The sequence below is a fragment of the Triturus cristatus genome, chromosome 11 (assembly GCF_964204655.1).
Source record: "Triturus cristatus chromosome 11, aTriCri1.1, whole genome shotgun sequence".
NCBI lineage: Eukaryota > Metazoa > Chordata > Amphibia > Caudata > Salamandridae > Triturus > Triturus cristatus.
In genome coordinates this window covers 999,710,213-999,732,595 of record NC_140594.1, presented here as the reverse complement: position 1 = coordinate 999,732,595, position 22,383 = coordinate 999,710,213, and the positions used below count along the sequence as shown (strand labels likewise).

Here is a 22,383-nt window from a genome sequence, read left to right as displayed (position 1 = left end):
ACACCATAAGGTTGGCCCCAGTTCTTCTGTGGCTTTCAATATGGCGAAGAACTACTGTGGACCTGACTCAAACTATCATTAGGAATTGTTGTAACCTAGATCATTACAAAAGGATCGGGTGGTTAAATTACGTAGAGACTGAATTGAAAGCTCTAGGGCTGGGAAAGCTTTTTCAGGATCCCGATTGCTGTAAAGAGGTTAGAAGAAACGGATAATGGATTTATATACTCAAAGATTAAATTATGCACGAAGGGGGAAAAAAACGTATCCATCACTCCTCCATTCCATACAATCCAGTCCCATCAATACCAGGGGAAGGTTTCCATTATTTATCACGTATAAGTAATGCGCAGAATAGATTCATATTATTGCGCTTTAGACTGAATGATTCTGTTACTCCTGGGTTACCCACAAAATAAATACAGACTAGCAGATCTGACTCGCTGGCCTTGTAATAACCATGCCATGCAGTCAGACTTGCATATCGTGTTATTCTGCAAAAATTATTCTGAGGAAAGGAAAACATGTATACTTCCAATCCTGAGGCACCATAATTTTAGGCAATGCCGGGTCGCCATGTACTTTCTAAAGGCCTTATCGGACCCATATGTACGTTTCTGTGTAGCTTCATTTTTATGAGCCTGTTTCAGGAAGAGGAGAAAGGTGGGCTCACATCTGACTAGTATTGTGCAATTTTAATCATTAATTGTTTTATTTAAATGATTTTAAGGGTCTGTCTTGGATCGCAGTGAATTTGTTTAGGACACATTTTAACCTTGTATATATGTATATTTATTGACCCGGAAATTTTATATGTATTTATGTGCTTTTATGGTCTGTTTATAAAAGATCAAATAAAGATGTGACTGACTACTACAGAGATTTTATTTTCATGTCCCGGGTATCGGCAACATCTGTGACTATCATACAGGATGCTAATGAAGTCCCCGGTCAAGGGAGGATTGGTCAATGATTTCCTTAACCATAGTGATGCGCTCGTTCCACCATGTTGCAGCCCTCCACGTTCCACCACAGGTTTTCCGTGTTTGGTTTGCATGTCTAAGTCCATTATAGCAGGGAATGTGCAAAATGTTTTTAATGAAAAAACAGTCAGATTTCTCAACATTGTGGACATTTTGTGTATCAGATTTTTCACTCCGGCCTATTTAAAGCAAATTGTATTGGCTTTGCCAATGCTTGAGTTTGTTGAGAAGGAATTGGTACACAGCCATCTTTTATATCCTTGCAGGCAAGTCTGTATGATGAGACTGTATCCCACCAGCCCAAATGTAACTCCATGTGCTCCGCATCTGCTAATTCTGTGGCTCGCGCCTTCTTGACGGACGCCCCCTATAGCTGTCTAGGATTCTCTTGACCTCCGATGTTCTGTTCAGATTGGGGCAGCTGAAGACTGGCTGTTCCACTGGCATCATAGACCACTGGAGCTCTGACCTCCAGCTCCATGGCGTCACTAGAACCTCCCATTGTGAAGCATTCCGGACCTCGATGAATACAGTTCTATGTATTGACTCTTGTCTGACTGATGTCTAGCGGATCCAGGGATGAGGTTCGGTCTGTAGGCGTCGCAGTCTGCACCATCAGTGTGTTTCTTCGATCCCGAAGAGCCTGATTAGCAGGTAGGGAGCTTCAGTCATGTGTAATCTCACCCTTGTTTGAGTAAATTAGTTTCCCTGGAATTATGTATGTGTTTCGGCCAGTTATATGGGAATCGTCATTGGCCATGCATAGCCCTCAGTGGTCTTACTGATGTTTGGCAAGTAGGCTCAACGCTGTCAGGTTTCGAAGGTCTGTGCAGGAGTAACTCACCCGGGCCATGATTTTTCTTTGTGTATTGTGGGATTTGTAGTCCTGATTTCCAATGGGATAAAAAGACTACAAACCCCAGAATACAAAGATAAAACTTGGACTGCACGAGTTACTCATGCATGCAATTGAAAGTCTTGAGAGCTCTGGAGGCTTTGTGTTTTCAGAGGCACATAACGGAGTGTAGCGCTTAACTAAAACATCTAACTAAAACATAGTTTCCAAAGCCTATTCAAACATCTGTGATATTAGACCAAGTCTTCTGTCTCCAGTCTGTTAATAACTTTCAGTTTATTTTCTATAGTGAAATACATTTATTTCATGTGCAATTTTGGTGGTACGCCCAGGCACCACCAGTAGCTTCAGGGAGCTAGAAAGAAGGGGAAAAGGGTGACTTTTTGGCAGTTAACGAAGCAGCTGCCCAAATGCCTGCCACACCAGGTGCACATTTCTCACTTTTGAGGAGTTCTTGTGCTTATCACTACGATGTCACCCATGTAAGCGGGATAGTGCTCTGAAACCAACCTTATGTTTTATCACTGAACGAGTGTTCACCCGAGATTCTGTAGCGCTGTACAAGTACTATGTATTGTAGTGATTACATACACTGCTATGATTAATTTAATCTATTCTTTCTTTCCCTCAGGGACGGAGCTATCCATAGTGCAGCACGTGTAGTGGCACCGGGGCTCTGGTCCTGGGGGCCCACTGCACCTCAATTAGAACTGTTTTTTTTTTAAAATTAATAATGATACCCTGGTTTCTTTGTTTGCTTCAGGGTCCTTGCAACCCTAGCTCTGCATTTTGTTTCCCTTATAATTTCATCAAATATTGAAACCAAGTCAGCGGGACCCTTCTATCCCACTGCTTTAGGAACTCTTGGTGTCCACACAATGATCTCTCTCAAGCGGTGCTTAATTTGAACAGGTGGTTTCCATGGCCCAACACCGGCACTTATTACAGTCTGCCTCGTGGTGGCGCTGCTTGACTAATTTAGAGCTGAGCACAACAGCAGTTGTTTATTCATTCAATATACATTATAAATGACGAAAACCTGCAATCTTATCTATTTTATTATAGCTTTGGGGCTTTGAATAGGCGGAACGGTCTCACTTGTTAGAGAGCAGGGGCGATGGGTAGTGTGAGCTGGTGTGGACTCCTGACGAGGGCCTTGTCACTTATGTATTTTTTTTTTTTTAAACAACTTAAGGACTGCTTTCCAGGCGCTTCTCCCAGGCCAGAACTGACTCCGATAACAGCAAAGCTCTTTAACTGCCACCTTCAGAGTCGTTTGTGCTTACTCTAGAATGCAAACATTCAACAAAGCCCAGGCGAGCTTTAGCAGCACAAGTTGCTTTGGAAAGGTTAATGGCGGACTGTCAAAGGCAAACGCTTATCAAACTGTCAATAAAAGCAGCCACCTGCCCTATTTGCGAAAGGCACGTTGGCTTCCCTGATTAAAAAAAAAACCCGCAAAGAACGCCAAACTGATTTTTCCCTTCTAATTGTTTTTCACACATTTGTGAGTGTTATTGATTTTGGATTGTTTTCCCCATCTGTTTTTTCCGTTGCGTCTTTACCCGCTGCCTGCTTGCTTTAGGTGCGTCAGATTTCCAGGTCTTTGCTGGAACAGATGCCCTCCCTAGCTTGATGCCTCTGTGAACGGACCGTGCAGAAATACAACTTTCCACCGTAAGAGTGCACATAATACAACCCAGGTTTGGAATTACGTTTCACTAAAGGGCATAGCATTCTGGGTAGAAGGTGTAGAGGGTTCCCAGAGAAAAGCCTTAGAGTTGCGATGCACTGAAAGTGTGGACTAGTGTGGGACCTTTCTGTGCCTATACATTTCCTTCCTTCTATAAGTCGTTGCTGGTAGGCATAGCACTTCTCCACGTCATAGTTCCATATCCTAGTGAGTTCTCAGAATATGAAAGTATAAAGGAGAGTACATAAAGAACTGAAAGTATGGACTAGAGTGGGACCTTTCTGTGCCTATACATTTCCTTCCTTCTATCAGTCACCTTTCCTTTCCTTCCTCCAGTCTTTGCTGGTAGGCATAGCACCTCTCTGCGTCATAGTTCCATCTCCTAGCGAGTTCACAGAATATGAAAGTATAAAGGAGAGTACATAAAGAACAAAGTATGGACTAGAGTGGGACCTTTCTGTGCCTATACATTTCCTTTCCTTCCTCCAGTCTTTGCTGGTAGGCATAGCACCTCTCCACGTCATAGTTCCATCTCCTAGCGAGTTCACAGAATATGAAAGTATAAAGGAGAGTACATAAAGAACAAAGTATGGACTAGTGTGGGACCTTTCTGTGTCTATACATTTCCTTCCTTCTATCAGTCACCTTTCCTTTCCTTGCTCCAGTCTTTGCTAGTAGGCATAGCACCTCTCCCCGTCATAGTTCCATCTCCTAGTGAGTTCTCAGAATATGAAAGTATAAAGGAGCGTACATAAAGAACTGAAAGTATGGACTAGAGTGGGACCTTTCTGTGTCTATATATTTCCTTCCTTCTATCAGTCACCTTTCCTTTCCTTCCTCCAGTCTTTGCTGGTAGGCATAGCACCTCTCCCCGTCATAGTTCCATCTCCTAGTGAGTTCTCAGAATATGAAAGTATAAAGGAGAGTACATAAAGAACAAAGTATGGACTAGAGTGGGACCTTTCTGTGTCTATATATTTCCTTCCTTCTATCAGTCACCTTTCCTTTCCTTCCTCCAGTCTTTGCTGGTAGGCATAGCACCTCTCTGCGTCATAGTTCCATCTCCTAGTGAGTTCTCAGAATATGAAAGTATAAAGGAGAGTACATAAAGAACTGAAAGTATGGGCTAGAGTGGGACCTTTCTGTGCCTATACATTTCCTTCCTTCTATCAGTCACCTTTCCTTTCCTTCCTCCAGTCTTTGCTGGTAGGCATAGCACCTCTCTGCGTCATAGTTCCATCTCCTAGTGAGTTCTCAGAATATGAAAGTATAAAGGAGAGTACATACAGAGCTGGGCTCCATGTCTATTGATGTTGGTCTGCTGCCTTATCTTTATTTCTGTAAATGGGCTCCTTATAAGGCCTATTACTTCTGCTGGATCCTGCGCTGTCTCCATAATGGCGATGAGCAGCTCCTGGAGCCCAATGTCGACTGCTCCTCACTAAAGTTATCGGTGCATTCCCTGAATCCACAATTCAGTGTCTATGCATTTCAAGTGGTCCACTTCTTAGCGTACTGCTGCTGGCTAGGCTCACCTACATCACAAATGGTGTGAAGAATTGTGGAAATACCCCCCTCCATCTGCCACCATCTAGCCAGTTGCCATCCAAGCCATCATAGTGCCAACGCGTCTCTACAGTATATAGTTGCCTGTCATTTGCTGTGCCAGGTGGACACTTGCTGCTCAATGTGCTTTGTTCTTGAAGAAACATTGGGACTGCAGCGGGCAGTTCCATGTACTCTTCAGCTATCGAGCGATGCATTGCGTGCAACGAAAGCCTCTCCCACCGCACGCCCTGCCGCAGTATGCATGTGATTCACTGCGATGGCACGCGCCATTGTACACCGTACCTTGGTGCATGCTATGCCAGTGCACATCCCTCACCATGTGGGATTGCAGTAATGGGTCTTTAAATAGATTGTAGAATATAGAGTGTTAGAGTGTTGTGTATTCTGTATGATGTAAAATAATGTAGTATAAGGCAGATGGGGTGTAGCAGTGGATGTGCTCACACCTCAACACCTGCGCTGCTCGAGGTTACTAATAAACTACAAGCTTACTACTCAAATGTGCCTGAACCATCATTACAGGGATCCTCACTATTCCTACAGCATCACACTACTTCCAAGGGGCAAAGTGGCACTGTCCTCGCATGCGCACAGTGCGGTACTAGATCTGCCAGATCAGCACGTGCGCCTACATCTACTCTCAGCGTATGACGCGCTGCGCCAGGCATATCCTAGCAATATGCTGCTTGCTGAGGTAGACTGTTTTCGATTTTAAGTGTCGCATTCTTCCCAGGACCAAGATCATGACTTCTGTGTCAACCAATATGCGGATCATTTATGTTTATATGTGACCACATTCAAGGGGTACTTTCCTACATCTATAGCCTTCGGTTTACCTGTATTTTTATCTTATATTTTAGTCTGGTTCTGCATCAAGTGTTCACTGCATGGCTACTGCAGCCACAAATTGTCTGCTGAGGCTTGTTTTTATACCATCATACAGTGTGGGAGTCTGGAGCCCCTCTTTATGAAGGAACCTGTCACTCCACTACAAAACTTGGTGACTAGTTGAGATTGTATAAAACACACACGCTAGCCATTGATGCCAATTTATTTGTACTAGAATGGAAAATGGCGCGGTTATGAAATCTGTTGGGAGCTAAGAGCAAAGACATTTTAGAACATTTGCCACAATCGCAACCGCTGCAAGGAGTAAATGCAGCATTCTACAACCGTTGTACTGAGGCTGTAGATAGATTAAACATAAATTTTACTTAAGAGACTCACATACTTATGAACACTTACATTTCTATACATGTCCTCACTTTGTGTGATTTAATCGAATAATTCATATGACAGCGTTTAGAGTATGGGCAGTGAATCGTGGTTTTGAAAGCAGTATTGATATGTACGTTGTTAGGTGTTCAAATAAGAAAATTCAACACAGTTGCTTAGAGATCAAACCCAACGTTGATGGAGAATATTGACTTGGCTAAGAATAATTAACACTCCATTTTTTCATTAAAAGTGTCGAATCACTCTGGTGAGAGTGAAGCAGCTGCAATTCGAGGAAGAAAATTATTGACCGAAGTAAGCATGGCAACAGACCAGCAATTCAGATTCCAGAAATTTGTATTTAAATTCTGGTGTGTTAGAGGAAGCTCGAAAAACGCACACATCTTAATTTAAAATATATGAACTATTAATAGAGAATTTAATAGTAAATGGCTCCCTCTCTGAAAAATTCTAACTCCCCCAAGATACTAGGCAAGGATGTCCGCTTTCACCACTGCTCTTCCTCTTAGACATAGAAACTCTCCTCTTGGAATTCGCCATAACCCCGTCATCACAGGCATCCCCTTTGGATCCACAACCTACAAAGTAGAAGCCTATACGGACAACGTCCTCATCTTCTCAGAAGATGCAGAAGCAGCTAGGCTGGAAATCCTCAAACAAATTAATGCCGAATCCTATGCCTCCGGCTACACAATAAACAAAGATAAAAGGGAAATTTCCCAGCTCAACCCCGTCAGTGATACTGACCCCAAATGGCAAAATCTCCACTTGAAATCTTTGGCCCTACATCTAGGTGTGTCCCTGTCCGAATCTCACACACATATTGAAAACATCTGATTGAAAAAGATCCAGGACCTGATGGAAATGTGTCCCCCCTAATACATGACATGGTGGGTCATAAATGCACCAAAATACTAATTGCTCCACACGTGAACTTCATCATCAGCTATCCCCTGAAACTTAAACCCTGGAAAAAACAAAAAGACAGGTGGATTTTTTCTTGTTTTTTTTTCTGGGTTTTGTTTGTGTGAAGGAAAGTTTCATCACTAATAGGCGATTTTGTGTGGTTGTGAATCTTGGTATGGGGAATGGTTCAAAGGAGGAATGAGTGCATGATAAGAGTGCTTAGTGATTGCATGGATGAATCAATCAATATGCAAATATTCAGAAGGGTGGCGGGATGAATAGATGGCTGCAGGTGTGGATGAATGAGCAATGAATCAGTAAGCTCATGAAAGCATGAGTAAAATTAGTGGATCTATATGGCTGAAGGCCGGGTAGAGGGTGGACATGGCCCTGTTGGTGGCAGGTGGCTGCTGTCTTCTCAGACTGATTCTGTACACTTTCATCTGTACACTTATCCATCGATCAATCCATGTGCCCATTTATCTACTCATGCACCACTCGTGAACTTTATCATCAGCATTTTCCCCCTTCAATTATCAGACATTTTCTTTAAAACGCTGAACAAGTCCACTAACCAATTCATCTGTTGTAATAAAAAAAACTAGAATTACTTCTAACATCCTATTACCTAATAAAGAGAAAGCAGTAGAAGGTCTATCCAACTTCAGTAAAATGCAAATGGCTTTCCTACTTGATCAATCCATACAATGGTTCGATCAAAACCCCCTACTCCCGCCTCCCCAGTGGACAGAAATTGAGAAAGACCTCTTCCCATCATTTAAGTCTCTTTTAAATATCTCAATGGACCACTTTAAACCACAACATTCCTTAAACATTCTTAGAGACACAATGCTTGCTGTAAAACACCTGGACAAGAACTGTTTGATCCAAATCAAAAATTCCTCATACCCATCGATCTGGCACAACCCACCAACAAAAATTGATGGTAAAGTTCTCCATTGACACTCCTGGTCATCCTGCTATATTCTATACATCAAAGATGTGATTAAAAGAGACCACCTCCCCACATTCTCCGTACTTCAAGCCTCCTTGGGTATCCCCAACAAGGAGTTCTGTAAGTTCCTAAAACTCAAAGTAGTGATCTGTTGCAACCAACACTGCCGAAACCCTCAATTCCCAAGTATCCTTGAGAAACTTACCTCCCTCTCCACCAGGACTCATCAAGCCTCCAAAATTTACAAGATTCTCCAAGAATCAGCATCTAACCCCATCCATAAATATCAAACGAGTGGTCAGACTCTTGCCTTGGGGAAAGTTATTCTCTCTTAACGGATAATTGTTCACTGATTTGGAAACATGCCATCAAGCTCAAGATATCACCATTTATACTCCAATTCAAATACTGGTTATTATACAGAACTTTTTGGACCCCAGCGAAACAAACAAATGTTGGAACTGCTCCTCAGAAGTGGGCGACTTTGACCACATGATTTTTTTGATTGTCCCTTGCTGAACTCCTCCTGGGAGGAATTAAAAAAACTATTAATTATATCTTTCACTGCAGGGTAAAGCCGGATCCAGTGTTAATCTCCCTTGGCCCCTGTGGTCTCTCCAACCCTTCACCACTGAACACAACTGAACTACTATATTTGACTTGCCGCTCACAATGGGTGTCAAAATGATTTTTTGTGACTGCAAAGAGTTCAGATCTACATCTTACCTTGGTGGGCTTGGGATTGCTTCCTTAGAAGCGCAGATATCATCATCCCTAACCAAAATTTCGATCACAAGTCGAGACTACTTTGGTCCCCTCTAAATGCATACATACAAACATAACCCCAGCTAACTAACGACCTCGTCTGAATTTTGGGATATCACCCCTCCACCCTTACCTCCTCCAGCAAACTCCCACCCTCCCTTCCAGATCCACTACCCTCTTGCTCCCTCTTCTCTCTGTTCCTTCTTTCGCTCTGTTCCCTCTTCTGTCCTCTTTTTCTTATTTCTCTTTCTTATCGAGGAGTACATCCCCTCCTGACCATCGAAATGCTGAGGACAATATTGCAAATATCTCAATCGGCTCTTTAATATCTCTCACTGACCTACACGATACTATGGTTCATAACACCGGAGTTATAGAAATGCTTACTCTCTTCTGATGGACTGAAAGGTGCTAATTGGAATTTACTGTACTGCATTTTACTTCTCCCCTTTCCTATACATTTGTTATTGTATTTTATTGATATGCTTAATGTTTAGGGGGGAAAAAGTACTATTCGATCTGCACGCAACCATCCCAAATTACTGTTGGAGCAGCGGAGAAGCATTCCTCCCGTTTCCTTTTTTTTTAGTGCTGGATAGAGCACCAAGGGTACCCAAGAGTGCACCTCCTGACTATGCTGGCACAACTTTGCCCAATCAGTGCCTCTCCTTTAACATTGATCTGATACCATTGTTCTATTGGTATTACTGGAATCGTGGCCGTCTCCAATCCTTGAACCACACCTCTTATCCATTGTGGTACCCAATATTCAAAAAGAAGACTTTTCTGAGAAATGGTCTTCATTTGCTTTTTGCTGGTGTACAGAGGAGTTGATGCTCTAGGAGAAGTAGATGCATCTAGTAGGTGGATTTATAGGCGAAAGCCCCTGAGCGGTTGAAGTGGTAAAATACCTCATATCCCCTGAAACTTTAACTTAAACCCTGGAAAAACCAAAAAGACAGGTGGGTGTTTTCTGGGTTTTTTCTGGGTTTTGTTTGTGTGAAGGAAAGTTTCATCACTAATAGCTGATTTTGTGTGGTTGTGCATCTTGGTATGGGGAATGGTTCAAAGGAGGAATGAGTGCATGATAAGAGTGTTTAGTGATTGCATGGATGAATCAATCAATATGCAAATATTCAGAAGGATGGCGGGATGAATAGATGGCTGCAGGTGTGGATGAATGAGCAATGAATCAGTAAGCTCATGAAAGAATGAGTAAAATTAGTGGAACTATATGGCTGAAGGCCGGGTAGAGGGTGGACATGGCCCTGTTGGTGGCAGGTGGCTGCTGTCTTCTCAAACTGATTCTGTACACTTTCATCTGTACACTTATCCATCTGCCCATTTATCTACTCATGCACCACTCAGATGCTCACTCTTTTATGTACTCAGTCATTCCTCTATTCCTTCACCCACTAACTCCTCCTTGCTTCCACCCACTTGGCCTCTGTCACACACAAACCTGTCCCTATCAATGACGGTGACATATATGTGTCCCTAAAAGCTAAACACCAGATGGAATGTTACTGGAGGTGAAAACCACTCCCCCACTCTGTTTTGGAATAGTCAGCGAAGTCAGTGGTCTAAGTGGGCGGGATCTGAGGGACATGACATGCCTATACTTTAATTTGGAAAAAACAGTTCCCCTACTTTCTGTGACAAGACAGCCGTCCACGGGCGGTTAATTCCAATAGTTAAAATGCTTCAGCTGAAGTTTAAGGCAGGAAGTCTCTCGTGCTGTCAAACCGAGGGAGGGGCAGACAGCTAAACAAGCCTTCTTGCCAGGGTGCCTGCTTGCCTGAAAGAAATATACATGTGCGCAACTGGTTTATCTGCAAATGTAAAAGGTGCTTGTAAGCCGGTATTGGCTGTAGTTGATAGAATGACTTGAAGCTTCATGATGAGACACGTTTGTTTTTGAGTGGTATTGCAAGGGAGTTACCAGCTGAGCTGTGAAGTGTGTGCTATTAAAGAGGATAGAATAGGATACAAACATTGCACTACATACAGTCTGGGTATTACTAAAATCTTTATTTGGTAAGCACCTTTTTACCTTAAACATTTTTGTGCATTATTAGTAACCTTTCTTATACTGTGTCACACAAGTTTAAAATAATGACTTGCATATTCACAGTGCTTTCTCTGAGAGTGGGGCCTCGTAGCACTAAGCTTACACAAGTCACTTTTCTCCTCCGATCCAACTAGGATTCAATTCTGTGGCTCTCTGGTTACAGGCAAAGGCCTCTGCAGAGCATTAACTGATAGAGGTTTCAAAATATACGATTTCCTACTTATAACTTAACTTGCATTTAGTTTTCTTTAAGCTATGCATAATTTTATTTGTAGTTATGTGAAGGAACAAGAATGAAAAAAGTTACAGAATAATTTTTTTTTTAGCCACGCCTTTGACTCCATCCCCACGTTCCCTCACCCTGCCCCCATTGATATACGGTGTTACTCAAAACCAGTCTCAGAACGCCTGTTTCTGATTCAGTGAAGACCTGCCTTGGCAGTTCCGGCTGGACTGTTCTCATGAGGCACAAGGTGAAGACTGATTTGCATATAGCTGGGTCTGAACTGAGGTGGCAAAGTGAGCTAAAGAATGATGATGGATTCTACCTAGATCTGTGACTGGGGGTGAGTGTCTGAAAAGTTTCAGCGCTCTGTCCATCGTCTTCTTGTGTTTGCTTTGTTCGCCCTAAGTTGGCAGGGTATGCCTAGACGTGAGTCCCTTGCTCACTTTGCCACTGGTTTTAAGCTAGCTTGGCTGATGAAGGGTGTTACCCAGAAATCGGTCCCAGGATGCTTGGTTCCGGTTCATGGAAGATCTGGCTTGGCAGTTCGGACTGGACTATTCCCCTGAGGCGCAGGGTCAGGACTGATTTGCATATAGCTGGGACTGAACTGACGTGGCAAAGTGAGCTAAAGTATGATGATGGATTCAACCCAGATCTGTGACTGGGGGCGAGTGTCGGAAAAGTTTCAGTGCTCCGTCCATCTCCTTGTGTTTGCTTTGTTCACCCATTGCACACAGCATCACAGTTCCCATACTTATTTTAATGCACTTCGACCACTGGTTGTAGTTATGGCTAGTGATTTCCATGGAACTGTTGACCTGAACTCATGGGATGAGGGCAACAAGTTTGAACAAGCATTCGCAAAACCAATCGGTCTTGGTAATCTGAGAGCTATTGGTGCTATCAATGTCTTTTAACCATGCTGGCAGGGCTGAGTGGCATGTTGAAAAAAAGCACTATGACCCACCTGCGCGGTCTTCTGAACTCACATATTTGAAAGCGCTTTCTTGCTCGATTAAATAAGAAAAACATTTTGGTGAAATAAAATATCAGGGCAAGAGCACGCAGCGTTGTATTTTGAGCTCACATATTTGAAGTGCTTTTACTGCACGATAATGAAGAAAAAAGCCACACACAATACATGGATATTAACAGTGCACATTTTCCTAGCACACATGGAACTGGTACCATATGAACATCATGATTTCAAGATCCCCTCACACAAATATATGCCCTGCATCCGCAAAGAAGCATTCCCCGCACACACACACACAGACGATATACGCGCACCCTCATGTGGAGACATAACATCCGTCTTATTTATAATGATCTAAACAAGTGACATATTAGACTATGGCGGCTAGATCAAATTGTAAGAGTCCGGTGAAAAACGAGGACTTGGATAAGCGAGAGAGAAATCTAGCATCAACTGTCACCCAACTGAATTCGCAGAGCTGAAGATTGTTCTATGACGAGATTCATACAACGAGCGAGACCTCAGCATCATACTTACAATACATTTCTATACTTATACATTTCCTGCACCAAGTTTCACAGATCGCAATACATTTCGAAGCAGTCATCAGAATGTCCAGAGTTTTTCAGACTGTTATTAATATTTGTAGAATTCTTATACCAGTCCTTTTAGAAACCAGAGCATTTGCACCACTTTAGAGACGGGCTAAGACCTCATACTCGGTCTTCGGCCCGCCCCAATAAGTTTCTCCTTACAAGTACAGGGACATTTGCAAAATACCTGATTGACCCTTCTGGCAGCAGCCGTCTTGCTGCCCCTAGTGACCTGATGTCGCCGCGGGTTACGGGTCAGCAACTGAGACTACAAGAGTTTGGAAGAAATGAAAACTGCCTTGAGAGATGCAATGGTACGTCATACGATTATTAATTCTGACGTCCGAGCTCCTGCCCACCAACTACAAACATGTCAGCCATCTTAACATTTGTAGCATTGATCCCAACAATTAGAACCGCCAAAAGAAACCGTATTAACAACAGTTTTTCAAAGAATAAGCAATGCGATAAGCTTTTTAATTTTAAACAGCAAATATTTCAATATTGTGTATCCAATGAAAGTGACGACATGCTTTGGATTTTGTTCAAATGTATTTTTTCTTCTAGACACGTGATAACTTTCTGATAAACAATGTCAAATGCCTTTAATTTTTTAGTAATGAAACACAATTTAGAAAGGTAACAATGCTACAGAAACTGCATTAGGGCTGATGAGGAGGGGAATAGATAAACACTCATGCATGATCAGCAGATGGAAATAAATAACAGGGTTGGGGGCGAGTGGGAGGAGATGGAGTGTGTGAAATCAGAAGCACTCGTATGGAGTGCTCCAAGACAAACCTCAATCTTTGTCAAAATAACACATTGTCTCAAATTTCTGTGATGAAAAGTTCTGGAATCTACAGGGAGCCACAAACTTCCACCCACTCAGCATTTCCCCAAGTCTCCCAATAGAAAAGGTTCCTCACTTGTGTGGGTAGGCCTAGTGCCTGAGACCAGAAACACCCCAAAACGCAATGTGGACACATCAAATTTTTCCAGTGGAATCTGATCATTTTTTTGCAATGTTCCTAGCTGTGTTTTTCCGACCCTAGCTCAATCTGCACCAAGGAAAACCTAGCAAACCTGCACATTTTTCAAAATTCAGGGTAATCCAGGATGGGGTGACTTCTGTGGCTGTCATAAGTTTCTGTTAACCAGAATACCTTCCAAACCTCAAACTTTGTAAAAAAAAAACCAACAACAAAAAACGTTTCTTCACATTTCTGCAACGGACAGTTCTGGAATCTGTCAGGAGCAACAAACTTCTACCTACCCAGCATTTCCCCAAGTCTCCCGATAAAAATGGTACCTCACTTGTGTGGGTAGGCCCAGTGCCCGAGGCAGGAAATGACCCAAAACTTACTGTGAAGACTTCAAAATTATCGATCACAAAAAGACTTAATTCGCAAGGGAGTCACCTGTGTTTTTGGTCCCAGGCATCTAGGGAAACCTACCAAAACCAGACAGTTCTGAAAACTAGGCACGCAGGGGAGTCCAGGGAGGTGTGGCCTGCGTGGATCTCCCAGTGTTTTCCTACCCAGAATCCCCTGCAAAACACTAATTTAGCTAAAATAAATCACATTTTTCTTACATTTCTGTCTGGGATCACCATGCCGGCACAAATGTCCTAGCACCCAGCATTCCCATTGATCTCCCGATAAAAATGATACTTCACTTGTGTGGGTGTCTAATGCAGAGTCAGCCTAAAAACGCATATTAAATTAAAGGGTTTGGTAGGTTTCCCTAGATGCGTGCCAAGCCTGGGACCAAAAACGTTTTTGGTCCCGGGCTCGGCGGCCATCTATGAAAACCTACCAATCCAGGCATTTTAGAAAACTAGACATCTGGGGGAGGCCAGGGATGTATAACTTGCGTTGATTCCCCCAACGTTTTCCATCCCAGAATTCCCTGCAAACCTAAAATTTAGCTAAAAAAACACACACTTTCCTCACATTTCCACTACAAGAGTGCACCCACAGACACAAGCTAGCCACCGAGGAGAAGCGACGTCCCTGGAGACAACTCAATGGGAAAACGACATCTCTCCCCCTACGCTTCCCATTGCGACTCTCAGTTCCCAAGCATTGGCTGCTTGAGACAGATGGCATCTCTGCTCGCGATCGTACATGCCATGGGAAAAGAACAGCACCAGCAAAGACACTAAGCTACGTGGCTGCGAAGTCCCCCAGTCATCCTCGGTCCAGGCGAGTCCTCACCACCTGTCGTCCAGGTCATCCACATGCCAAACACATCAATCAGTTCCATGGGCATCACAATAACCACCAAAGAAGCATCTCAACACCCAAGTGGACCGAGCCCCTACAAACCACCTAGACAGGAGAAAGCTCCACAGCGGGTTCCACAATGCTCCTGATGCCCCATGTTTGAGCTTTGAACACCCATTACATCACAGCGATAGCACGCCGGACTGATCACCATCGTATAAGTGGACTGTCACCCAACAGTCTTGAAGCCAAGTGACCTGGATTTCATCAGCGCAGCATTCATGTCCATAGCTGTTCTGGTTCAACCATGGATGCGTGCCAAGATGCTCGGTTGTTCCCAGTTGCACCAGACCAACGTTGTCCTGCGACTGTTTCTCAAGGGTGAGAGACTAAGTGGTGTCTTGTGTGCATAGTTTTATTTCCATAGGTTGGGCTTGTTTTCGTTTTAATAAAGTTTGGGAGGAATGCAGTGTCCTGCTGAACACATCCTAGTGTCTCAGCAGGCACAGGTTTACCAGCCCCTCCTTTGAGGGCTGGCCACACACATACCCACCCAACACACATCCACCACACCCATCATGAGTGACGTGGGCCTGTTAATAAAAGGGCCCGAGTGCAGGTGCGCGTGGCCCGTTCACTAAGCATCACCACAATGTCTGCGTCACTTATTACCACAGGATGTGGGCCTGGAGCCCACAACTTTGCACTGTTCTCCAGAGGTGCATGTGCGCAGTGGCTTTGACAACCACAGCTCGATCGAAACATCCATCGTTCTGAATTTTCAGGGCTGTGGTTATGTGCCGGATGCCTTTCCTCCCTCGGGCGTTTCCTGCCTGCACATGTACTTCCGGGGCAGGGAGGGGGCACAGCATAGGCTAGGGGGCCACCTCCCCCACCTATGTGGACAACAGCAAGTGTGTCGCATTCTGACATGAGTTTATTTGATGTATTTATTTACAGGAGCGCTTTGGTGGCTTCGTGCGGAGCTTGGCGTGGCTGCTTCGGGTGTGGCAGGCTCGCAGCCCCCACCCTGCCTGCAGCCAGCCCCCATGCTCTTAGCTCCTAATGCTGAACCGAAAGGAGTGGCTAAACATCTAATCTCAACAGCCTGTTTGGATGGCAGTAGCAGCTGCCCTCTGTGATAAAACCGTCAGGATCGAAGGCGGGTTGTCCTAACATCTTGGGCTACAGAAGCAAGTCTTCAGATCTGTGCTCTTTATGTGTGCTTCAGCTATCACGCAACACACCGCATCCAACTGAAGCAATGCAAGCTCCGCCGTGTCACGGGTGAGACCCAGAGGAACTGTACCTTGGTGCATAGTGCAGACACGCGCATCCATCACCATGTGAGGATCCCCGACGCATGATAAAGCATCATGCAACTTCTAGGGTCTAGGGGGCAAAGCGGAGCTGTTATTGCACATACATAGTGCAGTGCCTGGTCTGCCAGATCTGTGCACCTTCCTACCGTGCCTCTCATGACTTGCTGTGGAAGGCATATCCTAGCAACGTCCTGCTGGCTATAGTGGACTATTCCTTTTTGGTTGAGTCTCACAGTTTTTCAGAAGCATGATCAGGACCTGTGTTGCTACGTGACCACATTCAAGGAGTAAGCCCCTACTTTTATATCTTTCTGTTTGCCTGTATTCTTATCTTACAATTTAGTCTGGTTCCGCATGGATAGCCTTCACTGCACTGCTATTTCCACCACAAATTTCTTCTACCATGCAGCGTAAGACTCTACCGTCTTGCTTTATGACGAATCTTGGTCAACCAACCATGGAAACGGAGAAGTGGTTGAGATTGTAGAATAACTACATGTTGCCATTGATGGCAAGTTATTTGCACCACAATAGAAAATGGGGTTGGTATTAAATTTGTTGGGAGCCGAGGGTGGAGAAATTCTAGTACCTTTGTCACGATTACAACCTCTACAAGGAGTAAATACCCATGTTACATTAGTTATTCTGAGGCTCTAGGTAGATTGAAGGCACATTTTTCTGAGGAGTCTCACATTGTTATGGAACGCTTTAACTTTGATCATAAACTTGTGAATTAACTTATTGATTTCTTTGTGGCAACGACTATAGCATTGGCAGCCAATCATTGTCTTGAAAGCAGTATTGATGCATACTACAAGGACCAAGTGATTACAAGGTGCTGGAATGAGGAAATTCCAGAACAGTTGCTTAAAGATCTCCCAACCCAAACTTGATGGAGAACATTGACTTGGCTGAGTGTGTTTGAACATTTCATGTCTTTGTTCAAAGAGTTACATCTCTGAGCGTGAAGTAGATGCAGTTTCAAGTATGATAACTATTGACAGGAATAAGCATGACAACAAACCAGACAAACTCAGAGTCTGGAAATTTGTATTTAAATTCTGGTTGTAAAACAAACAAGCATTGGCATAGCCAATAGGTCGTGCCTTTGGGACCTTGTAAGTGTTTAGCTAGACCTATTGGCTTTGCTAAAATGTTTAAGCTATGTTGTAGATAAGTGTGGCTTGTGTGTAGCAAAGTTATAATAAAAAGTGTTGTAAGCATTTTGTTACCTTTTCTATAATTAAGATGATGTGTATAACTGAACAACCTTATTAAAAAAAAGAATATAAAAATGTTTCTTTTTTTCTTTTTTGGGGGGGAATGCTGGCAACTATTTCCTGCCTGTTCTATTGGTTGTTTTGGTTCGTCTATCCCGACACACATGACTGCTCAGTCGAGTCCCGGCCAGTTCTGGCTGCTTGTGGCCGCTTTAGTGACAGTGAAACCACACCAAAGCCTTGTATCCTGTAGCAGTCCCCTGCACCCACGACCGGTCAAGCCCCAGATCACAAAACTCCATTAGAGCGATGGAGCGCATTCATAATACTGAACGGATACGCGGCTTTCATTGGTGCAGCAGGTGCTGTGGCCCTGGGGCAATGGCGCGTGAGGGGCCCACAGCACCCCAATCAGGCCTGTTTTACGACCAAACAGTTGCAGTGGGAGGAATTTTCCTTGCTGTGCCACTGTTTACTGGGAACGCTGAAATACACGTATATGTGTAGATATCAGAGCTCAGAAGGTACCGGAAGGGGCCATTAGGCACTTTGCAACACACCTAAAATATGTATGACTGACGGGAGCTATTACATTGACTTTTCTATTTTTGACAATGTTAGTCTGCAATAGGTGAGTGTGTGGAAGGGCGGGGGATGAGTGGGATAAGATTAGGTGGTTTATATTGCGAGAAAGAGCCATTGCATCATACATTAGAAAACTTCTGAGGTATTAGAAAAAAAGAGAGGAATGGATGGGGCGAAGGGGGAGAGGAGGGAAAGTGGAGTAGGGGTAGAGAAGGGATGGTGGTGGTAGGCGGACCTCCTGGGTAGGACATGCAAGAAGCTAAAGTGTAAATGAGAGAGAGGGTTGGTAGAGAGGCAAAGGTGAAAGAACTGTATAAGAGGAAGAAGTGAAGAGAGAGAATGAGAGAGGAGGGGAAACAGTCGGTGGTGTAGAGGGGTTAAAAAAGAGACTGGGAGATAAGAAAGGGGAAAAGAGGAGGAAGGTGGAGATGCAACACTGAAGGAAGTTGGAGGAGAAGTGTAGAAAATAGTGATGGGGAGGGGCAGAGAAAATGAAGCTGGGGAGGAGTTATAGTGGAGGGGTAAGAGGGCATGCAGGATTGGAGGGGAGAGGAAATCATCATGGGAGCGTTGGGTAGTAAAAGACAAGAAGAGGGGGACTAAAGGGTTGACATAAGAACAAAAGGAGTGGTGGGGGTGGGGGAATGAGAGATGGTGGAGAGAGGTCAAACGAAGGGCGGGTGGAAGAGGGATGAAAGCAGGGCGAGAAACGAGGGAAGAAAACGGACACGGGTGGGAACGGGAGGGAGGCAGTATGAGGGCTGAATACAAGAGGCAGACCTAAAAACGTGAAAGCACCATTAGCAAGTCGATATTAAGAAACGTGTATATCACCTATTCAAGCACATAGATGCCACACACTATATTTTGTTAGGGTGACCACAGTGCCCAGCTGTTGAATTAAAGGCTATCCCCAGTAGTGAGTATCGTAGTCAGTGCTCAATCACCAACGGCATATTGTGCACGTAACCGTAGTAAAAGCTCCTCATTAAAAGATGCGGCATGATGGAAATAAGACCCCGCATCCGAATACAGAAAAAATGGTACCCATTAATGGAAATCGTTATTAGGCGTACTGCGCACACCAACATAGTGGAGGCTAAATCTCAAGAAATGCGGCATGCTATTAAGTGTTGCGCGCTCCCAAATATGAAGCCACTTTATTCGGCGTGACCATAGGTAACCATATGTTAAATAACATACGTTACGTACTATGTATAAACACATACACTGCAGAGTGCCAAAATACCGTAGATCTAATGACCAGAAGCCGCATCCATATAGGGACAATCCTTAACTTAGTCAGATGCGTCCGCGAGTATTTCCAAACAAGTCCAATATGGAGATTTAAACCGCGCGCCATATTGAAACACATTTAAAGAATAAGCGGCGTGAAAGGGAAAGACGTTACCAACAAAAACAAGCACGCGAGTGGTCCGCGCCACAGCGAGACATCTGTTTTGAATTATCACGCACGCGTCTGGGCAAGATAATTCAAAACAGATGGTGCCTGTGTGGGTAACCACAAGCAATAGGCCGTGGGCGGAGCAAAGGCGGGACATGCACCCGCCTTTGCCCAATTGCGTGCTGTCTTTCTTAGAAAGACGCACGCAAAGGCCAATAGCCTCTGACCAAAAACAAACCACACGCACGAGCATGTGGTCAGATTTTGAAGCCCCCTTACACAAAGTCCACAAAAAAAACACACGCACGAGCGTGTGGTCAGATTTTGAAGCCCCCTCACAAAAAGTCTTGCAGAGCATGCGCTCTGGCTCAGGCGAGACCTAAAAAAGGGGGGAAAGTATTTAAAGCAGCTCGAAAAAGCGCACATCTTCATTTAAAGCATGTCCAGTCAGTAATGGAGAAGGTTTTGAATGTGGCAAGGCATTTGGTGAATTTGTGCGTGAAGGAAATTAGTGACTCAGAGGCTTTCTATGGTGCAAGATTGCACTGATTAGTATGACCTTAATGAAAGCTCAGAGTTAGGGGTCATGGAAATGGATCATAGTAGTTTTTGTGTATGTGGGGCGTGAAGAAACTATGGAAACGGGTGTTCATTATCTGGATAAACTATTTGATGTGAAAGGAATTGATGGGGCGGGGGGTGTTAAACCTGTATCTGTTTAGGGAGGGACTAATAATGGCATTGGCTCTGACAAAGAGCATTTTAGCCCACCAAAATGCACTCTCACTATTGACAATAAGGACTTAGTAGTTGTGGTTAATTCAGGCTCCACTTTCAGCATTGTCTGTGATAAATATTTTTATAGACATTGAAATAAGAAGTTGCAACCAAATGATATTATTGATGATGGATATGGCAGAAAGAACATTTATAAGTTGGGATACTTCTTTACCACTATTAAATTTCAAGATTGGCACATTCTTGATAAGCTTTACGTGGGTGTGGATGGACAGCATGTTTTGGTATGGCACCACCAATGAAGGAGGGGTACTTCTCTCACTTCCAATGCCAAGAATCCTTCTTTTCGCCGATGTAAGTAATAAGGAAAATATGTGCATCATAACACAATGTTAATCTAGACATGTAGTTGGACAGCATAATGAAGTGTTGTGCAAGGAGTTTAGCAGATTGAAGGGTTATTCACACAATATTGTATTGAAACAACACTCCAACCTTGTAAAGGTTAAGATTAGACGTGTTCTGTTACATATTGGAGCAGAATTGTCTACGTTGTTACATGTGAGTCTGGAGTACATGAACCAGTTGATTCCTCAGAGTGGGCTTCCTCAATTACTTTAGTTAAGCAGAAGACGGGTGTCCTCATGGTGTGTGTTGAACTTAGGTCTGTTTAAAAAGCGTATTTTAGTGGTTTGTTACCCATTGCCATGTATCCAATATTTGCTGGTGAAGTTGAACAAAGCAAGTGTATTCTCGAAGCTAGATTTAAAACCGGCTTGTCAAATTGAACCAATAAAATCATCTCACCACTTTTATTGCTCCAGGTGCGAAATTCAGATACACCTGGATGCATTTTGGCTCGGCCTCTGCTGACTTAGTGTTCCAAAAACGAATGCATACTGTGTATGGGAGCATTTTAGAGTGTGGTGGTGGCCTTCCAAGATGATATTCCAGTGAATGCGGATTCAGAAGAAAAATGCAATCCAATTCTCTCTGATGTTTTGATCATTTTGTGCGATACAGGCATGGTGCTTCCTCTTGAGAAGTGCAAGTAATGTTAAATATCTAGATCACAGAATTTCTACAGAAGGTATTTGTTTAATGGATGACTTGCTCAGGTCTGTCAAGGTACAAGTCAACTGATGAAGATCAATTTGGGTCCTACTTGGATCTCGATTTATTCTTGTTTCTTTGAGAACTTTCCCAAGTTAAGGCTCTGTGGAATTGTTTGGGTAGGGAGTAAAGTTTACCAGGAGACGGCTGTGATCTTTTTCCAGAACATTAAAAAATGCCATTGTGAAAGCATGGTCTTTGCGTCAATTTTCAGATTCTACCAAGACCATTTTTACTGCTGATACCAGGCCTTTAGGGTAGGGAGCTATTGCAATGCAACATAAAGGAGAGAAAGATCTTGCTATTGTTTTTGACTCTAAAGCTTTGTCTCGAGCAGAAACAAATTACTCCAGAATTGAGAGGAGAGCTCTTGCCTGTGCTTGTTGTGTGGGACATTTCAAATTATACATTTGGGGTAGAAAATTTACCGTTGGGTCTCATCACGAGCCTCTCATATCCCTGTTGGACAGTAACTGAACAGGAAGGCTTGGCCCGTTTAGTGAGAATATTTTCCAATTTGTAAAAGTATATCCCTTCCATCTTTTTTAGTCTGACTCATTTACAATGAAAGGATATTTCTGTTACCTACTATATATTAAGTAAGGTGCTAATATTATTTGACCTACCTGTTATGTGCATCAAGGCCTTGCGATCTGATGCTTAAGTGACTATAAATGCAAAGGTTTGCGGGCAGCTGACCATGTGACCTCTCCAATAGGCCCTGGAATAGAGTTCTTAGTGAGGCTGCCCCGCCACATTACCCCCCCCCTCCCCCCTAGTCTTGCTTCTGCACGTACAGTGCACAACAGTAAGAAAACTTCTTGCCAGGAACTTTTCTGAGTGTTTAATGACATCAGTAAGAGCATGAAAACATTCCGTAAATCAAATGAGCAAGCTGAGGCTGCACTATCAGAAAGCTGCCAGGGCAGAAATTAATTGAGAA

At 43.6% G+C, this 22,383-nt stretch overlaps 1 protein-coding gene across 8 annotated transcripts in view; it reads left to right on the top strand.

The window, feature by feature from the left end:
• The window catches only part of GPR160 (G protein-coupled receptor 160), a 210,156-nt gene that overhangs the window by 97,505 nt on the left and 90,268 nt on the right, over positions 1-22,383 (top strand). Inside the window, exon 1 of one of the 8 annotated variants that reach the window (XM_085635125.1) lies at positions 16,646-16,666. The exons of the other annotated variants lie outside the window; for them this stretch is intronic. The gene's annotated coding sequence lies outside the window, so the exon portion shown is untranslated. Of the gene's footprint in view, positions 1-16,645; positions 16,667-22,383 lie in introns of those variants that run through there. 8 annotated transcript variants of the gene reach the window in all.